This window comes from Motacilla alba, chromosome 1 (genome assembly GCF_015832195.1).
Source record: "Motacilla alba alba isolate MOTALB_02 chromosome 1, Motacilla_alba_V1.0_pri, whole genome shotgun sequence".
Lineage (NCBI taxonomy): Eukaryota > Metazoa > Chordata > Aves > Passeriformes > Motacillidae > Motacilla > Motacilla alba.
Genome location: NC_052016.1, coordinates 31,611,327 through 31,637,236, shown reverse-complemented (window position 1 = coordinate 31,637,236; position 25,910 = coordinate 31,611,327). Strand labels below are relative to the sequence as shown.

Below are 25,910 nucleotides of genomic sequence, written 5' to 3'. Positions count from 1 at the left end.
CCTGAACTTTTGTATAGTTCCAGCTGGGTTTGAATTTCTCTTCTTGTAGGATGATGTCTAATTAAACAAGAATTACATATATGGACTTTATTGGGAGCTGTTTGAGAGCTTGCATCAATGTTACATTAAAAGTTTAAGCAGCAGATTTGCAGTACAGTCTAAAGGTCTCCAAGTCCTCTGGTATTAAATTTGCAAAGATTTCTGAGATGAATGAAATTGGAGGGGCTTGGTAGCATTGTCCCTGTAATATTGAATCTCAATAGCCTGTACAATAAGATATTGTTCAGTATCCTCTTTGGGCCTTGAGCTTAATATGGCAGTTACATAAACTGAAATAATGTGAAACTTCTGGGCTTGGTTTGTGCATGACATTGTGCAAGATGGAGCTGCTTTTGGGATTCAGGTTAACAGCCTTCTCGCAAAAAGCATAAATAATGTGCTGAAGTAAAAGACTGCATTGATTTGTGCTTCTGCTTATGGTGGAATAAAATCTGTCCATGTGTAATCTGGAAGAGTCCTGATACCACTTGTGATGCACCTGCTTGTATGAACTCAAAACTTAGCCTGTAGTCCTGACTTTGCTTTTTATTAATTTTATTTACTCTTAAAAGATAGCATGCCCCTTCTTACACATCAGAATGCCAAGTTCCTCCCAAGATAGGCCTGTGGGGATAAGGCTTCTGCTAAGGGTAGCTAGCATAACAGTGATGGACCTACTGTTCATCTAAAGTCTGTCAGAGCCCCAGAAGCCACACTTGCACTTGCTGCTCTAGAGACCTGAAGTGGATATTGCCACCTCTGATTCTTTCCACCTCTCTGACATGAGACCCACAAATTCATGCCTCTCTGCTAATACACTTCCTTCACTGTCTCTTTCTCCTGTGAAGGAAGTGTCACACCTTCATCCTATTCCCTTCTCTGCCTGTAGCAAGAAAGGAAAATGGAAACTTTGCAGTGTGAACAAGGCAGATTCACACAGTGAAGACGGAGGGAAGCAGGTGCTGGTCAGGGAGAGGAGATGGGCTTAGGCTGCTGTGTGAGGGTAGAAGAAATATTGGAGATCTTGGGTGAAGATCAAAAGTCCCAAAACCATAGATGATGGATTTCATAGGTGATTGAGATTACCAGGTAGAGTCTCCTGATGTCACATATCAAGACAATGACCATGAGCAATAAGTCAAGAGGAGGAGTTGTGACAACTTTCCTAAATTCCTTACAATTGAAAATGTGTAGCTTTTGCTCACTCACTCAGTTTTGCTGTCTCAAAAAAGAGAACATTAAAAGTTATTTTTGCCTTGTTCTTGAAGGGTCACTAGTAAGCAGAGGCTGTGGTGCCGAGGGTGCATTCTCCACACAAGGAAAGAGAAAGAGGCAGGATATAGTGAACTTCACGTCCTGCTGATATGGATGAGTTTATGCTGGAAATAGTCAACTGCTGTGTTTAATTGCTCAACACTTCAGAATAGATAGACTTCCAAATAAAGGTTTATCAGTTTGACCTTCTCTGCCATATGTCCCATGAGATTTATGTGCATTGCCCTGGGGCTTTTCATTTCATCTAAGTATATTACTTTTCATCCAGGATCTTGCCCTTTCACAGGTAAGGGTCAGGCTGATTTTTTTGGGGGGGGCAGATCTGTGAAGGAAGTGGAGAGGTAGTACCCATTTGAATGTACACAGTGTCTCTGTGGGGATAGCTCAATGTCATCTCCTGAACCAGAAATCAGCAACAAAATGGCTTTAGCTGTACATGGCAGTGGAAATTCAGGAAGTACAACTAAAAGAGTCCCCTGTTTCCAAAGAATACTTTAAGGATGTCATATGTGATTACTCTAAACTTTAAATTTTTAATCATTACTACTGATTGTCTAAGAAAATAGGCCAGATGATTGTCCCTCACCACAGTGACTAAAATATATTATTTTATTTTGCTTTCCAAGGGGGCCAATTTCACAACTAGGCCATACCAGTCCATAGTAACATAATGAAGTCAAGCAAACACAGTCAAAACCTTCTATTTCTGAATTTGAAACAAAACTCTGTATTGGTTTTTGATAACTTTTTTTTTTTACATTTTAAGATACATTAAATACCACCTTGTTCTGGCTTGTGCACATCTCCCTTATTTGGATCTTACAATTTTGATACCTTTCACATTTGATTAATTTCTTTTTTCTGAATCATCTGTTTTGGATGCTGTCAATATCTACATTCTTTTTCTCATCTTTAATGAATCTCTGTAGTAATAACAATCCCAGCACCTATTGCACAGCATCAGAGTAGATTCTTCTTTCTATTCTTTTGTAATACCATTGATTAATAACTCATTGCTTCCTATCTGTCAGACAGTTCTTATCCATCTTATTGTAATAGTATTCAGACCATAATTCTCTAGTGCCTCTCTGAGCTTCCTGTGTGGTACTGTGTCAAAGGCCTTGCTAAAATCCAAACAAATTACATCCACCAGATTTCCTTTATACGCCCAGTTTGTCACCGCACTGAAATACCCATCACAATGAAACATTTATGTTGTAAGTTTCTCTGTTAAACCAGAATAAATGTGAAGGTTCTGCTGTGATTATGTGATAGAGCCTGCTTCTTAACAGGTATTATCATTTTATGCACTAAAGATAATATGAGCCATGGGAGATGATACCCATTCAGCAGGAGCAGTGAGGCTCTGAAGATCAAAGCATTATGAACCTTGAAAAGAAGTGGGAGAAGCTTATATGCTACAATAGCTTGTAAAAGACATAAGTAAAGTCTTCAAGCTATATTCCAAGAGATGCTCAGTGAATATCAGCTTCAGAGCTGCTTCACAAAAAAACTGTATCTTTAGAGAAAGAATTGTTTGGGCAAGGCCTCGTGAAAGCTGCATGCTGTCACTGTTCCTGTTCCTTGGGAACATAAACAGGATCTAGGGACAGCTTGTGCAAGAAAACAGTTGGAATAAGGAATATCATGGTTTTCAGCAGCCAACTTGATTGCCATCATCGCCCCTGCGTAGGAGAAAAGCTTCAAGAGGTATTTAGAAGGATGCTGGGTCCCACCTAACTATAACAGAACTACCCATTAAACTCCTAAACACTGGGAGCGCAGGTCAGATCCTAAGTGCAGTTATAGAAGCCAGCTCTTGTGTGGGTTGAGAAGTTCAGCTTCTCATGTGCTTTCGCAGCTGGGCTTCTCAAGTGCTTGTTGCTAACTCTGTTAGCAGGATGAATAAATGGAGGGGATGGACTGTGCTGTTAAGGGATCCAACATGTTTAACAGGTTTGAGGGCCCTTGTGGTGAAATTGCATCCAGTACCTGTTTCCCAGTGACCATTAGAGTGCATTTATGCATTGCAGCTTTTATACAGTTGATTCTCTCTAACTTTTTGAAACTGAGATTTCAAGGAGTCTTAGTCATCACCCAAAGGCAGGTTTTATCATACCTGAACAAAAATAGTTCAAATACTTTTGGGGGATGTGGGGAATTAAAGAAGAATTAAAAGAATTAAAGAATTAATTAAGAATTAAAATTTGTAATGGGTGTCATCTTCACTGAGAAAGTAAACTCAAAGGATGACTGCCATGAGGGAGACAAAATCTCTGTGGGCATTCATCTTTGCAGTGAACCAATAGCAGATGGAAATTTACCATTTTGACAAAGAAACCTGTCCATTCCTGCAATGGGAGGAACCCTTGATCCCAGCACAATGGTGTAGGTTGTGCTCTGCTCCCATTCTGCCAGATTAAAAAGCCCCCCAGGTTTCTCCCATCAGCAGCCCTCTGACTCTGGTTTGAACCACAAATCGCTATGAGTTTGAAGGCAGAACTGGAAATAACCTAAATTCCAGCATATTTTTGAAAGTGCAGTAAGAGCTCCAATTCAAACTTATTCAAACTTTTTGGGAAGATTTTTCAAGCACTGCTATTACATTTTTTTGTTTGTTTGTTTTTATTCTCTCCACTCAGGACAAGGAACAGGTGGCAAAAGTAAAGATGTTTATAGAGAGTTAATACCAACTAAAGTGCATTTACCTAAAAAATCAGTAAAGTAGTGCTATATCTGTGTTAATAAGATTTGCTCTTTTGTTTTACCAGTGAACCTGAAGAGAGCATTGTGCTGGTGTGTCTATACTGGTTCCAATTCCAGAGTTTGTATATTTGTTGCTAGATGAGGTACCTGTACAACTGACTTTCCTTTTTTGTTTCTGTGACACAATTATTCTGGGCCATATCCCAAGTAATTATTTTGATTCTGAAGTTGGAGTGAGGTCTCTTAACTGGCCCATGAGTGTTTTGGAATATTCTCTTTGTGTGTGTTCATTTGTCTTCCAGTACCCTCCCTTCCCTCATTCCCTGGTTGTTCCTTAATATTATCAATGAGGTTTTTTTCTTGAGTAAGGACGTCAGTATTTTACCTTCTTTGAATAGTTACTTGTGGCAGTGGCTTCATTGTTGATTTCCATTTCAAGAAGTGAGCTTGAATAAGATCAATTGACTGAGGTTGTAATTTCTATATCTAGAAATTTCTAAAGATATCAAAAAGTGTTGCACTGTATTCTCCTCTAGTCTTCCCTTCTCCTCGTAACTAATCAGCTATTTACGACTCTTAACTGACCTGCTCCAGCTGAGTTAAGGTACTCAAGGAAAATCAAAGCTTTACAGATATGGAACATCTTTTTGCTAAGAGTTTGCAGAAGGATGACATCTTCTGAAATGTTTCCCAATTACATGTTTTTCCCTTCTCTTTAATTTTTTAAATTGAAGGAATCTGATTCTTATCAAAGTGGGGAATTAGACCATAACCGTGAGTCAGGCAAAGTAGAGTCATGCAAATCATGGAGTATTGCTAATGAACTTCAGTCACTGTAGAGTTGGTAGCTTTCCTCTCACAGTTTTCACACTCTGCATAAGCTTTATGGCAAGAAGGAATTGTGAGAAAGCAAAGTGAAACCTGTTTACCTTCTGATATTTGTTTTTAAAGCCTTTACTAAGGGGCAACACTTGCCTTGTTTTTAACACTTTACTCATGTGCCTCATTCCTGACCTGCCAATCTCCTCATTCTTGCAATTCCAGCTCTTGGGCTTCTCTCAGGCAGAAGTTCATTGACTGTTCTTGAGCCATGTCTCTTTTCTTTCCACAAGGGGATTAGGGCATCCCTTTCACTTAACAATTATGATCTCCTGCCCCACAGGTGTTAAGCATCCTCACCTGTGCACAGGAAGGCAAGCTCTTAGAGAGAGCTTTTTCCGAGGCTCTATTTCTTGTAACAGAAGAACCACAGTGTGTGCTAATTATGCCTGCCTTGAGGAGAGGGACCACTTTATCTGCAGGCACTATGTCCTTAGGCTAACTTAGAGAGTAATGCCAAATGTTGCATTCCCTCCTTTCCCTTCCCAATCAGAAAAATGTGGGCAAAGCACAAAAGACTTCAGCTTAAAACTACTAGGAAGATACACTGAAGAGCAGTTGTCAGGATTGCGCCCAGCATGGGAAGGAGGTGCTCTGCCTTTGGGCTTTGACAGGAGACACCCATGTGTTTCCTCGTTCTGTAAAAAAAAAAAAAAAAAAAAATTGGAATTTTGGACAAAATTCACTGTGATGAACTCCATGCACCAATTTATTCCTATTTAGGTCATAGGAATAGGGCTTCTCTGTACTGGCTCTCCTCACAGGGATACATTTCACCCTCAGTGAATGCTCTTTGTTTTTTCCGTTGAGGTCAGTTTTTCACTGCATTCATTAAAAGAATTAGGATTTTAAATACCGCTGCCCCTCTCCTTCCCTGCCATCAAGCCAGCATTACAGTCCTGAAGACATTAGAAAAGGGGTAAATTTGGAAGGGGAAGAAAGTGAAAGAAATGGAAGTTCAGAGGCTTAAATTGTTATCCCATATGTGTCCGTTGTGCTGTTGCCTGCTGCGGATGGACTTACCAGTTTTTTGCCTGGATTTTTTCACTGTTTCTCTACCTTATTAGGTGTCAATCAGGAGAAAGAAGGAAAGTTGCTTGATATAAGGTTGTCTGAAGGAAGAGGAACAGAGGAAAGTGTGTGTCAGGTGGTTTCTTCAGGAAAAATTTCATCCAAGCCTATAAGGGTTATCTTGTGGCAGCATCATCCTAGTGCCTCTATCAGGGGGGTCTTGTTCATTCAAATGCTCAAGAATTGTTTCTGGTCCTTCCTCTTCTATCCCCTTCTGTGCTCTCTGTTTTGCCTCCTGCTCTTAAATACCTCTGATTTTGACAGAGTGGAAAAACTTAAACCTACAAAAAAGTTTGTGAGCTTTTTTTTTGTTTGTGGTATTGGTGTATATATGAACATGTTTGTGTGACAGTATATCGTCTATATGGTGCATTTCATTTTAAAGATCCATGAAGATGGATCGAGAAACCTCATATAAGACTGACATTGGAGGAATTGTATTTTTACTTATGGCAGAACAATGTACAATTACACTCAGGAATTGCTCCCAGCCTGTGGTACATTTAAAAACAGTATTAGGTTTGCATCTGGGATTTATTTGCTCATCTGCGAGTGTGCTGCTGGTGAGGAGAATAGCTTTGATTTTGAATGGGGTAAATTAGGCAAGTTCTGCTGTCACCTTTTAAAAATAAAATTTAATGAAGTTTTGATTTGTTCCTTTAATGAGTCATTGGTACATTGTATGTGTCTGTGTATATTGCTATATGGTTTGTTATTACGAGGCCAAATCCTGACAACTTATTGCAAAATTGTTTTAATTTATTATTAATTTTTTTTGTTTTTCTCATTTCTCCTGGTTTTGAAGCCTTTATAATTAGATATAATTAAAACCACAGGTTTTAAACTCCAGTCTAACATTTAAACTCATATTTATGGTACAACCCCTGGAGTTTTATTGTCATTCCAACTATTTCAACTGCATTTTGAAAAAAAAAATTTTTTTGCATCTGTTCGAATGCTGTGTCTGCAGCTACCACTTCTTAATTATCTGTTTTGCACAGTAATGTGACATTTATTTTACATGATAAGAAACCATGCAGTTTTATAGATGAGCTATTTCGTATCCCTTAACAAAGGGTTAAAAGAGACCTTTTTCCTTGTACACTTTAAAAACAGCTTTACTCTTTTTGAACTTGTCTTCCTCTGCTTCTCTATGCAACAGTCTGAAAGTGCTGCATGATGTAGAAAGAATTTGTAAAAATGTTGTTGGCTGGCATTATGTAAAACCATATTTTCCCTTTTGGTGCGTATGTTCTGGTCCTAGCAATGTCCTTGTTTTGCTGAAATTAACATTTTTATCCTCACAGTCTTTGGTATGTGGTGGTGTTTTTCTGTCTTTTTTAATTGTGGGGTTTTTTTTAATTAGTATAAGGTTGATTGTTAAAATTAAGAGGCAGAATGCTTCTTTCCAAATTATTCAGAGATCTTTTGCTGAAGAAATATATTTTGCTACTCTCAATTGCTTTTTTCCCTTTTTCTTTCATTGCAAACTACTCTGGGAAGAGCTTCTTTTAACAAAAAAAAGAAGGCTACGCTTGACTGATAATGCATTGCTTTGGATGGTGAAACATTATGAAAGTTTAATTTTTAATTAAATCTGAAATACCAATTATAACTGAAAGAGATTTTAACCTGTTTCTTTTCAGACTGCCTGAAGTTACATTGTAGATGCTGAAATCACTGCACCTTAAAAACAAAAAGATTAAGCCACACTGCATTCCTGTAAGTAAAAGCTTTTCCGGTACCTTTTGTCCGTATTTTTCCTCTATATGCGTCCAAAGTGTTAGCACAGTAGCTGGTCTTGGATAAAGGTCAGAGTCCCCTTGAATGGGATTTAGAAGTTCAAAGGATGTTTTATTTAAAAATTAAAAAGGAACTTACATCTTGCAGATTTTAATTTCAGAGCACTGAATAGATCATTCTTTCCTGCTTTGTTTTGAATACTGTTAGGAATACTGTGCATCTCTGTTGGTTTACAGTTGTTGTCGCTTTGTCAGAGAGGATTTCTGCACGTTGGTGCAGAGATAACAGAAAGTAGCAGAAGATTCCTTATAGCACAAAGTACAGTTTATTCTCTTCTCATGATGTCATCAAAAATTCTCCTCCTTTGTATGAGAAAAAAACAAACAACTTTCTGATGACATCACAGGGGACTTCAGCTGCTTTAGGGTGCAGATGAAGGCAGAAATGCCTAATTCATCTCTGCTGTGACACAACAAAACAGTCAAAATAACATCTACGTCTCAGCAAGAAAGGAGTCTTTTTCTAAGAGCATAGTTATTCTGTAAATGCAAGTCAGATTGCACATCACTCTGATCTACCCTTATTTAGAATCTGTTTATTGAGTGTATTTGGGTTAATAATTAAGATTTGGAACTTCAGTGACTGAACAACAGGCATGCAAAAGAGGATTGGAAAATACAGCAGATTCAGATACTCTTAATCAAATGAAATAATGTATCAAAAAAATCCAGAAGCTTTTGGAAAGGAGGGAAAAGATTGATTTTAGTTGAAGACTACAAAGCTGTGGAATATTACAAAGCACAGTCAGTTTGTTTTCTTGTTTAAGATCAAAATGTGCAGTCTGTAATGAAATCCAGAGCCTTCTTCCAAAGTGGTACTTTTATACTTCAGTTTTAAAATATTTTAAGTATTAGAGGGGATTTATCATGCCTTTACCACCACCCCCCACCCCCATTTTTTAATATATTTTAATGTTTTATTGTAAACTAGCTGGAGGGTACAGTTACACTGTGGGCAGCTAAAGCCTTCCCCTCCAGCACACAGCGCCAAGCATGACTCAGACAGGCAGATTGTGCCATTCTGGCTCTACTCCACTGTGTTTTTACATTACTGGCAAGGGCCATGCCATTGTGTTGTTTAAATATTGTGTATTAACTGCAGGCTGTGGCCAGTGAATGGTATTTAACATTTTCTGCTCTTCATTGCTGAATGTGAGCAGCTTCCCTGGCCACCAGAGGTTAACCTTGCAATTACAATGGTGAGCCAAGTTGAAAACAGTAGTGGATTTTCTGGGTTCAGCAGCAATTTAAAGGGAGGTGTTCAGGGAAAGATGGGGGAACCCTTCTGAATCTGTGAGTACCAAATTTCATGCTTGTCTTGCAATTTAGTGTGAACAACTGGGAAAATTTTTTGTTGGAAAGCAGGAGTAATTCTCTTTCCAAAGTGCAGCAGCAGTGTAAGAGTGAATTAAGGCAAGTTCTTTGAATCCTTAGGGTCCAGATGGTCACTTAGTCCTGCATGGAGAGCCCAAGACAAAATAAGAGTAGCAACTGGTGCTGGCTGGGATGAGCTTTTTTTTAGTTACATGAGACTCTAGATTTTGAAGGGAAAATAAATACACAAGTGTAAAACTCATGTTCAGGAAGTATTTTTGGTTTCCTTTTTTTATTAGGAGTGTCAAGTGCATTCACACAGAGATGTTGAGCAGCTTTCTCAAGGCCCAAGTAAATCAGTGGTCGAATGGAGAGTGGGATCGGGATTCTTAAGACTGTTCTGCCTAGGTCTTCTTTCCATTCCATGAAGTATAAGCCCATATTTTTAATCCTTGAGTTTCTTGTACTAATAGCTAAAACAACCCCACAAACAAACAAAAGAAACTACAACAACAACAAAAAAAACCTCATGAACACCCCCACTTTTAAACTTTAGCTTCTTTAAGTTCTGTAGCCTTGGCATAGCCTGTCCCTGGAATACAGAAGAACAAGGTGAGGAAAGTTTTACATAAGCACGTATACCCTGTAAAATGAGGATGTGGTTCTTGCTATACCTCTTGTCCATGTAAATAGTTGCTTGATACAATAAAAGTAGTGGCTGTCCTTTTGATAGAGGAGGGTATGCTTTGATTTCTTTTGTTTCCTCTATGTTTGCTGTAATGAGGTATTTCTAATTGTAAGATCCTTGAAAAGGTGAACTTGCCATTTGGGCTTTCCTGTATTAACCTAAAAACAGCAAAGAGAAAAGGCAAGCCATATCCTAGTAGTTTTGTAATTTATTTCTTTAATTAAACGGTGGAAATCTTGCTTTAATGTAGGGATGGCCCTAAAGTGAATGATTAATATAAGATGAGCCAAATTTTGTCTAATAAAAAATACTTAGTATGTGGCATTAGAAGAAGCATTAAGATACACATCACCTGAATATCTGTCAGACAGTTGCATGAAAAACTCCGCTTGCTGAATTTGGGACAGATATTCTCCTAATGCAAAAGGTCTGTGGGCTGGATTCTTGCTATGTTGGGTTCTCTGAGCTAAAGTCATCTGCGTTGATAGGCAAGCAGATCTTTGAGGTCAATGGGACTACTCAAATTCTTAACTTTAAGGATGTGGTTTAGTACTTTGCTGTTTGCAACTAACCCCAAATAGGATTAGGTCAAGCATGAGGAGGTACCTCTGCTCACACTCAGTGTCTGCATGATTTTGGAATGAGACAATGACAGCACACATATTGTGTCTGGAAGAAAAATATGTGCTTTCAAAGCAATAGTTTTAGTCATGTTGCCATGGGCTGAGGGCAATAAGGAGTATATGCCATGTTATTTTTTGTTAAAAAAGAGGTTGGTTTGTCAAGGGTTCAGCTTTACACAGCCTAATCTGATCAGTGACCTAGAGATCTGGTGTTCTAATCTTTATGGATACTGAGTGGATACTGATACTCATGGATAATGAGTAGCATTGGACAAGTCATTTAACCTCACTGTGCCTTGTTCAGCAGATCACTCTTTCAATCTGATTCAAACTGATACAGCTCTGTGAACATTACTGAATTTCTGAATTTGTGTTTGCAGAGCTCTTAGGGGATAAACAGTAACCATTGTTATTATAAATAAGTAAGTTGTGTAGACAAATCATGAGGAATGGTGATACAACCACTCTTGGGGGTGATCTTTCACAACTCACTTGTGCCTTTGTTTAATCCCATCACTCAAAAGTAGCAAGGCCAACTTCGATTTACAGAAGTATTTCTCATGTCACTCTCCCCACTTCCTAGTATTTTATTGTTCATGTTCTCCCTCTGTTTCTTTGCTACTTTCCTCCATGCTGAGTTAACCTTGCATACCAAACTTTATTTCTTTTTTTTTTTTTTTGCATTATACAGCAGAGGCATTTGTGTAACCTCCAAATTACAGAGAGCAAATTCCTTTTGTCTAGTGATTGTTTGCTGATGATGTATGAAACAGACAGAAGACAGTTTGAATTTTCATAAGTTCAATTGAGCTTGCAGGCATAAGGAAAGGAAGAGGCAGAACCAAGCCAATGTGACACAGTAAGCTGGCATCCCAGAGTGCAGGCTGCATGTGTAGCGTCAGGATGTCAGGGCTGGGAAGGCCTTCGTCCATCACAGCTCTGCTTTTAGATGAAGGAAGATTTTTGAAGCAACAAAAAAGCACTACGTGCACTACCATGTTATTTTCAGTGCAAGAATCATCATGATTCTTGATGGATCTGGGACCTGACTTTTTCTCCTATAACTTGATGTTTTAACTAGAATTTCAGGTGGGCTAAGATGGGCTTTGAGTCCCTTCCCAGTTCCTGGTCCTCTGACAGAATGCAGACTCTCATGAGTTTAAGTCTTTTTTTTTTTGATGCAGATATTGGCGTGTAGAAGCTGCGCTTCAAATGTGAAATGAGTATGGAAGTGTGCTTGCTTTGAGCAAAGATCAATGTCTTGGGGCCAGCTATCCCTGAGGAATAGCATTAGCACTAACAAAGAGAATTAATTTTGCCTTTTCCCCTTCCTTTACCAAGGCATTAATCCAGAAACTCATGGGGATAAATTCTGCCATGATTTCTACCTGTGAAAGCCCAGTGGAAATGTGGAGAGGTCAAAAATGTTTGTCAAGGCAGAAATTGTCCTAGAGTTAAAATAGTGAAGAAAGCAGAAACTGGTTGATTGTTATCTGGCCCAGGGGCAAGAGGATATGTAGGAGCCCTATCTGGCATTACATGCTTCTGAAAGTGTTGCTTTTGTTGTACCATAAGGAGAAATACTTTAAAAAAAAATCTATTGAGTGAAAATTTTTAATCAAGAGCACAGTGATTAATTGTTCTTCATGTCCACTGGGAGAAAGACCTAAAGAAATCAGTTCAATGAGCAGTGAAAATTACCAAGTTAGATATTAGGAGCCATGTTCTGACTGTTGGAGTTGTAAAGTGCTGGAACACAACCTATAGGTACTATGGAAGTAGGAGAGGTTTCTTTTTTAAGGAATGGCTTGGAAGATCACCTCCCAGACCGTGCTGGAACTTCCCATAAGACAGAAGACCAAACTGGATGGGTTCTGTAACTCCCTGGCATTTATCTGATTCAGTGTACCATTTGGGAATGTTGGTATGTGGCGAGTACATTCCTGATTAATAAAGCCTAATGTTCCCAAAAGATCTCCAGGGTTCTCATTTTTCCATCCTCTCACTGTGTCTTCAAAGATTTCATTGGGCTGCCAGCATTTTGCTGTGACATTTCTTTTTTTAGAGAAGGATAGAGGAAGGAGTCACATAGACACAGAAAGACATTTTCAGTCATGTTGAGTCTGCAGGGGTTTCTTTCCAGCCAGTGGACAAATACTGATTTGTTTCAGTTACTGGTTTTTAAAATTTGTATTAATGGAGACACTCCGGGAATTGCCTGATACAAGCTCCTCTGATAAAGAACATGGAGACAGTTGAAAGTTGCAAATAGGATTGATGATCAGAGCAAATATGTAATGAGGCTGGAGTAAAGCCTGCTACAAAAAGGTAAATGTCTCAGGAGATTAGGAGCTTTGTAATTGTCTCTCTTTTCTTATGATTGCCGCTGTTTTCTGAATTTTCATGCAAACATCCTAGAAAGATGTTTTCACTTAATGAAACTGCAAATCTCAAAATGCAGTTGGCCAAGAACTAAGAGAATTTTCTTAGTTCTCAGGTTGGTTTTAATCAGTCTCATTCACAACTTAGCAAAAAAAAGGAGTCAGGAATTATTTTTTATTAAATCATGTGGGGTTTTTTTGTTTGTTTGTTTTCGTACAAATGTTTAAGGGGTTTTTTTTTGGGAGGTGGAGGGGTTATGTGGGGCTTTGTTTGTATGTTGTAGGTGTGGAGGTTAAGGGCATCAGCTGTAGTGTACAAATGGGTAGAATCATTACATTTTTCATAGATGGAAGCTCTTTTTCTTGCAGAATAGTGGCCACAATAGATGAGAATAGGAAAACGGCTCTCTGGTATGGGATTGTTTTAGTATATAAAGAAGTATGGGCTGTGATTCACTCATGTTAAAAAGGCATGGGAATATAAGCATTGATTCCCTGTGTAGCACTGCTGTAGCAAGTTGAAGTAAAACACCTCAACATTTCAGCACCTGAAGATGTTATGGTGAAAGTGGAAAATCTTTCACTCCATTTACCACAGCATTTGCTACTCTACATCAAGGTAAAATAAAGATTAAATATTATTGAGCAAGGAAGGTTATATCAGACCAGAGATGTCATTAGATAAACTATGAAAGGAAAAAAAAGCAACACATACCTGGCCTTTTCCAAAGTACTCCTATTTTGTTCTATCTGAAACAAAAATATTTAGTTAAACCAGTGTATAATGGGAGGGCCTCCAGAGAAAGGCATTGTGGTTACTCCATATTTACATCAGTGTCCCTGAGGACACTCTTGCTGAAACATTTCAAATTTTAGAGTCTGATGTAGGGCAGTCTGATGAATGTAAGTTACCCAAATTTTCTGGTCTGTTTTCTTCACTAGGCTAAATTGTCTAGCTCTGAATTTTACTATAGAGGATCTCATTCGTACTGGACTCCTTCCTGCCATTACTCCTGAACTATCTAGGTAACAGATTAGGAAGAGATTTTAATCTGTTGTGCCAAAATGGATCTGTTGTTTTTAACAGTTTCCACTGGCATGAAAGAGATCAGAATATTTGTTTTATTTGTTTATTTTTAAATAATAACCAAAAAGAAGTATTTGACTGTGCAAAATGTTTTGGTGTCAGCAATAACTGAAGGCATCTCTGAGTCAAAACCTGCATTAACAATTTTTTGAACCTGCTGCTTTCTTTGGCAGATATTTTTCATCGTATTTCCTTAGAAATTTCATTCTAGTTCATGCAGTGATTTTATTGAAATTTTGAATAATTAAAATCTTTTGTAGAATGGAAGAGTGTTATCTCGTTTCTTCCAAGATTTGCAGCAACTAATCAAGAATCATGTGACTCTTACCAGCAGAACCTTTTCAAGAAATAAGGTGTATATTTCTCAACAGCAATGATATCAGTTGTGTACCAGATCACTGCATGTCCTCTCTGAATACAAACCTGATTGGATTATGATCATGCAGCCCCAGTTCATTTAGGTAGGGTAGAGTGGCACAGTTTGTATGTATAGAATTTGTAAGATCAGACCATCAATGGAAAAATCAGAGTCAGAGACAGATGAATTCTCATTTCTTCCCAGTTCCTTTTTCCATTCATTAGAGTTTCAAATGAAGAGGATAATCTGTTTTGTCATGCCTGTTGCCTTGTTTTAATACACAACTAACATTCTTATGTCTGAGTAGCTGTCACTTCCCCAGAACAAGTGACACTAGATTCCTGAAGCAAACAGCTCTAAAATGATCATCTTTTGGGGTGAGTTTAGTGCCTTACTGACAGCTTTAGCCTGCATGTTGTTAGCCACCAGAGGGAAATTCCAGTGGTCAGGGCATCACAAAAGCCTGAGGAATGCAGACAGAGGATGCTGAGGGACCCAGGAACCAGGTGACCAGGAAGGTATAGAATTAAATTAGTCTATCAACTTGACTGGAAGCATGATTAGAAGTGAAAAAGCCCTGAGTCAATAGGCAAGTTTGATGTAAGTAGTGATGCTCGTGGATAGCACCTGAATGTAAAAGTTTTGATTCCTCACAACTGTTTCAATCCTGCAGGAGGGAAAGGATTATTCTTTTTACTTTTACCAGGGCTTCAGTGCTATTTAATTTGTCTTGGTGCCTCTTGGCCATGTGACATCACTCCAGAAATGCTCCCATTTGCAGTTTCTTCCTGTGTCAGAAATTGATGTATTACTACTTCTCAGCTTCTTTGTGTGTGTGGCTTAGAAAACACTGCTCTTTTACAGCTACATCTGCCCTTCCTCTGGTTGTGCTTGCCATTCAGGAACATATTTATCATGGCAAATTCTTGTTCACTTTAGCTGTTTTTATTATGCTGTGGTGTTCTTGTGCCTATGTGCTGATAGTCATGGCTCCAGAATGGCACTGAAGAGAACATTCAGACATTAATACTGCTCTAGATGTCTAGCAAAGACTTATTTTCTTCAGAATACCAGTCATGGTCACCTCAAGTGTTTTGCTGCCCTGTCCAGGGAACTGTCCTTTGGCAAGAGTTCAGGAAAATTCTTAGAGCAGGAAGGTAATCCCAACTAATAGTTATGATTATAATCTATAACAAAAATAAATAGATATGTTTTTGGACTGGTATTGAACTGAAGTTTTGCGTTCAGATAGTCCCTGGACTTCTGTGATGCTCAAAACATCATTCTCTTCTCATATGTAAGTCTCAGACTATTGCAAAGATTTGGAGATAGGTGGTGAGAGAACACTGTGCTACCAGGTCCAAAGCTAGATGCAGTAACATTTAGGTTAAGGACTCTAAGTGGAATTCAAACCCCAGAGTTAGAGGCACTATGCAGTACTTGGGATGTGTTAAGGGCAAAGGGAAGCATCTTGTTAGATGGTGTTTAGCCTAGAGGCAACCAGAGGGAAGCTCTAGAGATGAAAGACTTGATGATTCCTCCATAGACAGGATTTCTTACCAGCAAGATATTTTTTCCTTATTGTGATCCATTCGTGTCCTAGAGAATTCCAAATGTACTAGGTACATTTTACTTTTTCATGAATGCATTTTCTCTCCCCTTATGGAATTTGCCTTTCATTAACATGAGATAGCCAGAATTTTCCTGTGCCTTAGAATGGTGGAAAACAATTCTGATGTCCCTGCATTGTCAGACTGTCAGTGGCACAGTTTTCTATGTGATTGTCTTCATTATGACTTAATCACATTTAAAACATTTAATTTCTAAAAATCTCTCACACTATCTCTGTCATAATGTTTAGAATGTATCCATACCGTATAGTAGCTATTCTTTAAGCTCCTTATGCTTGTATTTCTTGTAAAACAAATATACTGTAGAACATAATAGAATTTCTTTATTTAATGCTGAGCTAATTCTCAAAGCTGTGTTGTAATTAATTATGGGTGCACTGGTGGAAGTTTGGAAGGGATGGTAGGCTTTTCTCCCTTTTTCTTTGCTGACACGGTAGGAAGCCTGAATGTCCATGCTATGAAACACTTAAGTCTCACTTCTACTGCTGCCAGTACTTGATCCTACTGCCTGAATGGGATAGGACTTTGTAATTCCCTTCTGCTGCTTCCTAGAGCTGGCAACTCAGGACTGTGGAACTGGGAGAAATTCAGGGCTGCAGGTAAGCCATTTGACAAAGCCAGTGCTCTTTGTCCTGCCCAGGGAGGTACTGCAAACTTAATTATCACCTGTGATCCCTGCCAGATCTCTGCACACCATTTCTGGATGAAGTGCTGCCATTTTCTGATCACTTCTTTATAGATAAAGAGGGAAATCCTGGCCCAAAAAAAGTCCCTGGGATTCTTCCACATTCCTTTCAGTGGAGAAAGCAGTCATTGCAAACATATATGCCTGAGCTGGGCCTTTACATGGGTCAGGTTATGGTCTGTCTGATGCATTTCTGTATTCATCTTTTCCCCCTCTCCAGAAGTCCTGCCCCAGGTGAGGGACAGACACCAACTGCTCTGATGGAGAGGAAAAGGTCTTACCTTTTGGTAAAAAAGTGGAAAAATAAATACATCCTGAGAGAGAGCCTTTTTTTTAAAAAAAACAACTAGATTTATCCTGTTTTAATACCTCAGTGACATAAAATTTGTCACATGTACGTTTGTGCCCAGTAGGGGTTAAATGAAGTTTTATTTTGGATTTATTCCTATTTTCAGGTGGAGTTCTTTTGTGAAAGATTACAATACTGTATTGGTTAGAAATTATTCCTTTTCCCTCATTTTATCTAGCTCAATTTTAATACTAACTTTTGAAACAGTTCTTCAGTTTGTGGAGTTGATGAGGAACTGGCAAATTTCACATACAGTTCAGACAAATCGGTTCTTCACGGAACTGGGGCTGGGCTCTTGCTTGCCCTGAATCCAGATGTAAAAGTCCCAGTCTCTGTCCCAGTTTGGCCTTTTTATTCCTCTGCATCACTAATACGCAAGTGGAAGCTCCTGTGCCGGTCTTTCTTAGTGTTGAGAGCTCTCAGAACCCAGTCTGCATTTGTCCTGTGTTTCTTGAAATATAGAAAGAGATGATGGAGCCTGTTCTGCCCTTTTGAAACCTCGATCTTCTTGCTTAAAGCTAGGTCAAATATTCTGTGTATTTGCAACTGTAGCACAAATTCATGTGCTAAATGGATAGCAGTGGGGGTGGTACTGTTGCCCTTTAAATAGGGACTCCATTTACTTTAGTGGGATTTTCACCAGTTTCAGTGTTTGGAAGGTAAGGTTTTGTTTTCTTTCCCCATTTTGCCAATATAGTACTATTGTTATGATTCCTCCCCAGTTCATTCTTAATGGCCATGTCATTAGGACTTTTAGGTTCTAGTAAGACATTATTGGTGTGGAGGGCAAGAAATAGTAGGAAACTTAAGAAGAAATCCTAGTGCAAATCTTACCTAGCACAAATTATAGAAACAGGCATCAAATATAATGGCATATAGTGTCTGTTCAGTTACTAGTCCAAATTAAAATGTGCTCTCCTCCACCCAGTAGATCTAGACCAGGAGAGATGAAAACAAATTGTGTCCCCTCTTCTCCCAGCTCTCCCCACTTCATAACTACAATCCAAATTATCTTGTCAAAGTGAAGTTTTTATGGGAAAAAAGGTAACATATCACCACAATAACTTCTGAACATAGCCCATGCCTCAGGACTTGGTGTAGCACAGAACCTCTTATTTCACCTCAGGTCCTGTACAAATAAAAATGCCTTGAACAATGATCCAGCAAAATGTGAAATTAAACAGGGGCAAATGTACATCTATTTTATGTCTAGTCACATTAATCAGACATATCATTTTTCTTTGGAAATGACTGTTTCAACAAAAGCAAAATTACAGCAATTAAAAATGTAAGGAGGAAATAATAGTATTGATTTTTTGTGTGTGGTTTTGTTATTTTTTGCTTAATTTTGTGACAAGTAAGTAGTAATGCATATCTTATTGCACGTCAGTCTGTTTGTTAGACTGCAAGAGGCACCTAGATTTCAGAAAGGTGAAGGTTCAGTAAGAACTAAGCTAATGCTTAGTGACTTTTTTCATTGCACGAAACACTGCTAGTTTTTCTACAACCATGTGCAATAATGCAAATACAGAAGTAGCAAAAAATGAAAGGGCTTACTTGGAAATTCTAATACACAGAACTTTCAAAACAAATTTATTTTTGGCTTTTTAATTATGTGAAAAGGTTCAGTATCCCTTCTTTTTGAATCCTGACTTCAAAAGGAAATGAAAAGTCAAATTTTCTCCCTTTACTTATAGCTTTAAAATGCCTCAAAAGGCCTAGCAGCTCACTAGTAAAAGTAATCGTATAATCATAGACTGTCCTGAGTTGGAAGGGACCCACAAGGATGATCAAGTTCATCTCCTGGTTCTGCACAGGACACCCCAAGAGTCATGCCATGTGCCTAAGAGCATTGTCCAAACACTTCCTGAACTCCGTCAGGCTTGGTGCTGTGACCACTTCTCTGGGGAGTTTGTTCCAGTGCCCAACCACCCTCTGGGTGAAGAACCTTTTCCTGCTATCCAGCCTAAACCTCCCCTGACACAACTTCAGGCCATTGCCTCAGGTTGTGCCACTGGTCACCTCAGAGAAGAGATCAGTGCCTGCCCCTCCTCTCACCCTCACAAGGAAGCTGTAACTGCAGTGAGTTGTGTCCTCAGTCTCCTCTTCTCCAGGCTGAGCAGCCCAAGTGACCTCAGCCACTCCTCATACGGCTTCCCCTCAAGGCCCTTCTCCATCCTCATTACCTTCCTTTGGATGCTCTCTAACAGCTTTATACCCTCCTTATGTTGTGACCAGAACTATACACAGTATTCCAGGTGAGGCTGCCCCAGCTCAGAGCAGAGCAAGACAGTCCCCTCCCCTGCCTGGCTGTGATGCTGGGTATGATGCGCCCAGGACAGGGTTGGCCCTCCTGGCTCCAGGGCACTGCTGGCTCAGATTCAACTTTCCATTGATCAGGACGCTCCTCTGAGGCACAAGAAAACAGTCTGGGATCTACTGCTTTTTGAAATTCTTTAGGGATGCTGTTCAGAGAAGTTGTGGATGTCCCATCCTTGGAAGTGTTTAAGGCCAGGCTGGACAGGGCTTTGAGCAAGCTGCTTTAGTGGAAGGTACTGCTGCCCGGGGCAGGGGGAACAAGATAGAACAATATAATCCTGAAGGTTGCTTCCAACCCAAAACATTTCACACGTTTGAAATTTCATTTCTGTGATTTTATTAGTTTCTAATGTTCTTTGTGATGTTACAAACTGCATCTCTCTCTCCCATTTTCTACTATCATTCTTGTGTCTAGGTGCATCTGATTCTTTCTAATAGAAAAATTAGGGTGCTAACCTCTGTTTTTGCTGACAAAGGCTACTGTAATAGATAGTTGAATATTTCTTGTGGATGCCAGGAGGAATGACTATTTTGTGGACAGATATTGTAGTAGACAGAAGTATTGATTTGGTTTCATTGTAATAAACACTGCCAGATGTTATCTCAGTGTGTACTGTTTGCATTAGTAAATAAATAAATTCTCCAGAGCACAATTATTCCCTATAATGTTTTTTCAAAAGCTCACTGTTGTCTTACTGTTGAACTTCCTCTGCTTTCTGTGCAGCTTGAGAAACTAATTGGAGCATTTGAAGCTAATTGTAAAATTAAAATCTTGCTGGAGGTTCACATACATCGCCAAGGCCAAATCTGGCATGTATAAGTGATGGCATCTTCACTTGAGGTAGTCCTTCTTCACCTGAGAATTCTTCCTGCAGGAAATACCTGAACAGGTTTATTTACTGTTGTGTTATTCTCCATACTAGTGGACATGTTGTCATGGGAGTGTCACAGTTAACGTCTGTGTCCTCTGACTCTTGGTAAGGGGTCTCAGCTTGCAGGTCACTTGGTACAAAGTGATGGTCCGGTTCCAGCCTACGTGCTATCACTGAAGGCTAGTTAAATGCCAGTGCTTGAAGACCAGCATGTCACCTCTCAAGATAAACCAGCTCTGAGTAAGCATCTGACCTTCCACAGAGACCAAGAATTCCGAGAGTCCAGATTCAGAATTGAAATGATCAATCACATAAAATCAGTTTGAAAAGCACACTGGTGCACAGCACATCATCACAGTACTTTTTCCTCACAATAAGCAGGGCACGTTGAAGTAGACTTAGATCTGAGTTCTCTCTGATTCCTGGAGCTTTCAGCTTTCCTGAAAACACTGAGCAAGTCCACAAGTGCTTTCCTGAAGTGTAGTCAGTGTCCATAAAAACTCATGTTGAATGAGAGCTGAAGTTGTATACTGCATATTCTGAAAATTATTTATTTTTATTTTCAGTGAAAATTATTTATTTATTTTATTTATTTATTTTATTTACTGTTCCCTGAAATAGTGATTCCTTGCTCTGCTGGACTAATGCATGTAATTTATGATTTTGAGTCATGTACTGAACACTGGCTTTCACTCAGATACAGGTTCCCTTGACAAGTTGGCTCCTTCCAGAGCCTCCCCAAAATATACTCAAAACAATTTAAAAGGTTTAGGAAGATGCAATGTGTATTTGAATTCTCTGCCAGTGAATAAGCATTATTAACTTTATGACTCCTAAATTAAATTAACATTCTCTGTGTCGCATCTTAAGTTTAAATTCATATAAAAGGTGTGGTTTTTTTCCAAATTATTAATAGTTTTACTATTGTTTGTCTGCTTCTTCCGGTTTAGCAGCTGAATTTTTAACTGATATGTCTGCTTAGGTATATTTAGAGTTTTTATACATTTTACTGGAACTTTATGTAATAGAAGCATTTACATGTGTTTGTATTTACAGCTATACTTTACAATCTGTAAGGCTACTCCTTCTCAAAAATTTTATTTTGGGCAAGGATCATCAAATCAATCCTTTTTTTTCTTTCCCCCCCCCCATTTGTCAGTGTCCTCCTTTTTCTTCTTGCCAAAAAGGGAAAAGGAAAAAAATAATGAAGAGCAAGGGAAGGAGAAAATGGGGAACCTTCCCACCAACTTTTTCTTGCTGTGTACATGAATACTTTCAGTAATGTCTCTGAAAACTTTGAGAATAACTACTTGCTCCCAAAATTCCCCATGTAAAATTAGCAATATTTGGCCATTTAAAAGGCAGCTCTTTTTCTCATCTCACTTCCTTTTGAATAGTCAAGTGCATGTCCCAGCTACAGCCACTGAAGAACAATTCCAAGTTGCATGCAAACATGGTGTGTCAGCTGTGCATTTTTCCTGTTTCTAAGGAATAAAGATCACAAATGTGAAATGAAACATAACAGAGAGGCACCTGAGTGCAGGCCCAAAGGTAGAATCTGCATTGGCTCCATTTCAGCATAGACAGTGGGAAATCTACTCTTGAGGCCTGAGATCTTTACCTCTCTCAGGTTAGCAAATGTATCTGAGGGAGGAAGCTGGAATAGCTAATTCCCAAGTGATTTTAATGATTCATGCTCCCTGAAAGAAGGAGTCATGGGAAAAACATCTGAGCATCACTATTTTGTTGTGTGCTATAGGATGTTTGTTTAGTGAAATGGCTTTGCTAATAGATTTGTTAATCAGTCGTGTCCCAAATAAAATAAAAAGTGCAACACAACCCTCCTTAGGTTTGGTCTTCTGCAAAATTAGATGCCTCATTTGTGTCTTTTATCTAGGCAGGGAAAATGGAGCAAATAGTGACCAAAGCCTTCAGTAGCTCTGAGGGTCTTTTGATTTTAAGGTTTAAGGACTGCATGAGCTTGCTGTTTCTTCCTCAGGGCTTATGATGGAAAACCTTTGCTGTATTCTCTCCTCTTGCCCTCCCTGTCTCTCAGCTCTCAAGTGATACATGGCCACAAGGTAAAACACCTCAGGCAAATGTTGCAACAACCAGCTGATGTGACTACAAGGGGGTATTTTCTGTCTGGTAGGTAGATATATACATTTCCTTTGCTCCACATTTGTGTGGAACAAAATACCCTGCTTTTTAATGATTGTTTCCTAGGATGAGGTTGGAAGTTTGTCCCCGCACCCAGTCTGGTTTTTGACATTTCCCTTGTTACTGTGTGCAGTGGTGCCACTTAATGCTCATTCAGGCAGTGGATGTGTGATTCTGGTTCTTGGCCTAAAGTGGATTGAGATTCATGAAAAATAATCTCAAATCACAAAGCCATCATGGGAGGCTTCTAGCTTCTGTGACTATCTCACTTGGGCTAGATTTGAATCAGCAATCAGGAGGTGAATGGTTTTGTTCTTATCCTACTGCCAATTTCCTGAACTAACATAATCTGAGTGTGTGTCACAAAATTTTATTTTCCAATTGAATGCATCCATCCTTTAAAAACAGGTTAAAAAATAAGAGACAAAATGTAAAGGAAATTTAGCATCCAAAAAAATAGAGAACAGTGCTCAGGACTTTAAAATATATGTAAACACCAGTTCCTGCCAAGTTAATCATTACTAAGAGTTGTTAACACGGGGGATTGATTGAGAGAATGATTGTTGCTGTAGAATGATGATTTAATAAGGGAAAAATCTGATAGATTTGACATGCTACACAAAATGTGCAGAATGGTTATTCTTTGGTAAATTGCAACTTTCGGTTGTACCCTGTACAGATGTGTTTGTTCTGTGCCTTGCCACATTCCCCTTTTTTTTCCTGTTATTCTCTTTAATTGCTACAAAGCATTGGTATTCACCATTGTTACACGTCACCCAGAAAAACATACACACACCACATTTTCCTTCCTCTTGTTGTCTTCTCTCGCCCCGTTGCCTGGCCTGTGCTCACCTACCTTCTGTGGTGTTCAGTAGAACACTGCAAAATGTCCTGCTCTCCATCTTTAGAAGGTGTCTACCTTCTGGTTTTATTTGCTTCTTGCTAGCACTGCCTTCACATGCACTGTTCTGGCAGAAGATTATTTATCTTCTGCTTAGCCCTAACAAAATGCTTAGTGCTTTATAAGCCAGAAAATGAAGGCTGTCTCACCTCAAGGAAGTTGTACAGGACAAGAAGATGAAACAGCCCTTTAATTATTCCCATCTTTACTGACAGGCTGTACTCTGTCCTTCCATTTTTCAGCAATAATTTATGAGAGATTGGTTTGTTTTGTTTTTTTTTAATCTGAAATGACCAGTGCCTCTGTAAAGATCCTATTACAAGTGTTGTTGGTGTCTTTGGTCTTCTGTAAAGCCTAGTGGTTCATACAGGCCATGCCCAAATAATAATGATCAGCTTGATCTGAGCTGCTGCTGGGCCTTTTTTCTGCAGATAGGGGAGGCCAGTGTCAGAGGCTGGCAAGAAATGGGCTTTGGCTTGTCTTGAGAAAATGTAGGGCTAGCCCTGCTGCTTGTACCCTATGAATATGAATAATAATAAAAAAGAATTCTAGAGTCTGATTACAAGAAATAAATTCTGTAACGCCCTCTGCACTATGTTGGTTGTGCCAAAGAGCATAACCTAAAATGACTGAGAACAACAGCAATTCAAAACAGCAGCACACAGTGGTGTAATTGGACCCTAAGCACATAAAAATAATGGTTTTAAAGAAAGGAGAAAAAGGCAAACATGGGACCATGGAGTGGTATCAGGGACAGTGTCATGAATCTTTGGTAAGATGCATGAGCCTAGTAGAAAGAAAAAAGAGGGGGTGGGGGGGTGAGTTACTTATGAATCAGTACAACTGTGCTTTGTTCTGCATGAGTGTTTTAATAGAGCAAGTGTAATATAAGGATCAGGTGGGCTCGTGGGAATGGAACAAAAGGTTTTGTAAAATTAAAGCAAAATAATTATAGCTCTAGGTGTAGAGTGAGCACACTCCAGCAGTTGATAGCAGGAACCTGCTCAGAATGGAGAAGGAAGGAGGGAGGAAGATGCAGTTGGAAAGGTTTTTTGTTTTGTTTTTTTTTTTTAATCCATGCATACACATGCACATGCACATACATACATGTGCACGTATACTGCAAACAGATTCATACCTGCATAGTAACAAAGACTTTAAATCAGTGACAGTTTTATGCAGGTTTAGAAGTCACTAATAGACCCCCACAAAAAATGCATTACAACGAAAATTTAAGGAATAGTCTCAAATGAATTAATTAACAACAACAAAAAAATGAGAAATAGCACCAGAACATTGCTTTCTGAAGGAATAAAGGACTAAAGTGTAAAACGGAGACTGTCATATGACATGTGAGATGTTCTTGCTGTAAAAGCCCAGTGATGAATATGTGCAGAGTGCCCAGTATACTAACAAAGCCAATTCAAAGTCCCAACAGTGGTTGTGATCATAGGGGGTTCACAAGAAAGCTGTCAGCAATGCTTTGTGTTACAGAAACTCCCATATTTGGGCAGAGCATTCTGCTGTGCTCTCGTGAAGAAAAAGCTGTTTCCTACCTGAATTTCGCAGTAGTTTTACAAGCAAGGTGAGAACCTGGTTGATCACCACATGGCCTCCCTGTGTCTAGTGTGCTTTTCTTTTTGACTGCCTGCCTGTATATGTACCAAAGTGCATGTAGATTCGGTATAAAAGTAGAAAACAAACCAAAAACCTGAAAAATAGTCCTGACCCACCATGCACTTTCTGTCTAAGTTGCTGATTGTCCTCAAAATGTAATTAAAGAGGAGATGTCCAGGATCCAGGAATGGAAAAAGCCAGTACTCAGGTGTGCATTCTTTTCCTTCTGTCAGGTTGGTCTCACACTGTCCAGAACATGCTCCTATTTTAGGCAGTGACTTCCAAATAAATATTTTTTTTATTTGTAGATATGCTGAGAGAGAAAGAAGTAGTGAATTTTAACACCAGCCGCACTGACTCCCCCTAGCACCTGTGGGTTAGGATGAGTTTCCTTGCACTTGTGCATTGCTGCATGGAATGTTAGAAAGAATATGAGCAATTACCAGTGATAAAATGAACATACAGCAAGAAACTGGTTTTCTTACAGCACTCAAATCACTTCCCTTCTGTGGTGGACGGTGTCTGGTGGGCAAGACAATTGCACCTCATTGTGGTGCAGTTTGTGGAAAGGAGGTTCAGTGTAGCCCACAGAACTGTAGTTGCAGGCATAGCTACCACAGATGGCTGTCGTGCAAGATAAGGTCTTGGCAAGGGAGGGGGACAATTAGCCTGCCTCCCACCACATTTCCCCTTATTCTGTAGTCAGATTTCCCTTATTCAGAGTTTTTTTAGGGTAATTGTTCACAGACAATATATTTTTGTGTTCACGGTGCAATGAGAGGCTGTTCTCACTTGAAGCAGAGTACATCTCTTAGGTAGTGCTCTCTGCCAGAATGTGGAGGCTGAGATCAGAGCGAAGCTTTATGAGCTCCATTTGGTGCTTTTTACTTCCGTCTTGTTTCTCTCTCTGCAGGGGATGTGAAACTAGATTTGTCCTGTTTCCACAGCAGGGTTTTGGTTTATTTTGTTTTTCCAAAGCATTTCATTCGGTGGCGCAAATCCAGAGGAGAGTGTGTTGCAGAGATGGATTTGAATGTCAGACAGAAAGAGTTGTGTTTAATAAACTCTTTGTTGTAAACTATAGAAACTTGAGAGCAGGAGGCCCGTGTTTAATACAAACATTCTGTGGCTAAATTATCACTCTAAGTATTTG

General features: G+C 39.1%; 1 protein-coding gene across 41 annotated transcripts in view; it reads left to right on the top strand.

Annotated features, from left to right (window-relative positions):
• The window catches only part of ZBTB20 (zinc finger and BTB domain containing 20), a 478,730-nt gene that overhangs the window by 154,780 nt on the left and 298,040 nt on the right, over positions 1 to 25,910 (top strand). For all 41 annotated transcript variants that reach the window (XR_005258635.1, XM_038149265.1, XM_038149587.1 and 38 more), the window contains one exon: positions 7,617 to 7,692. The gene's annotated coding sequence lies outside the window, so the exon portion shown is untranslated. The remainder of the gene's footprint in view (positions 1 to 7,616; positions 7,693 to 25,910) is intronic.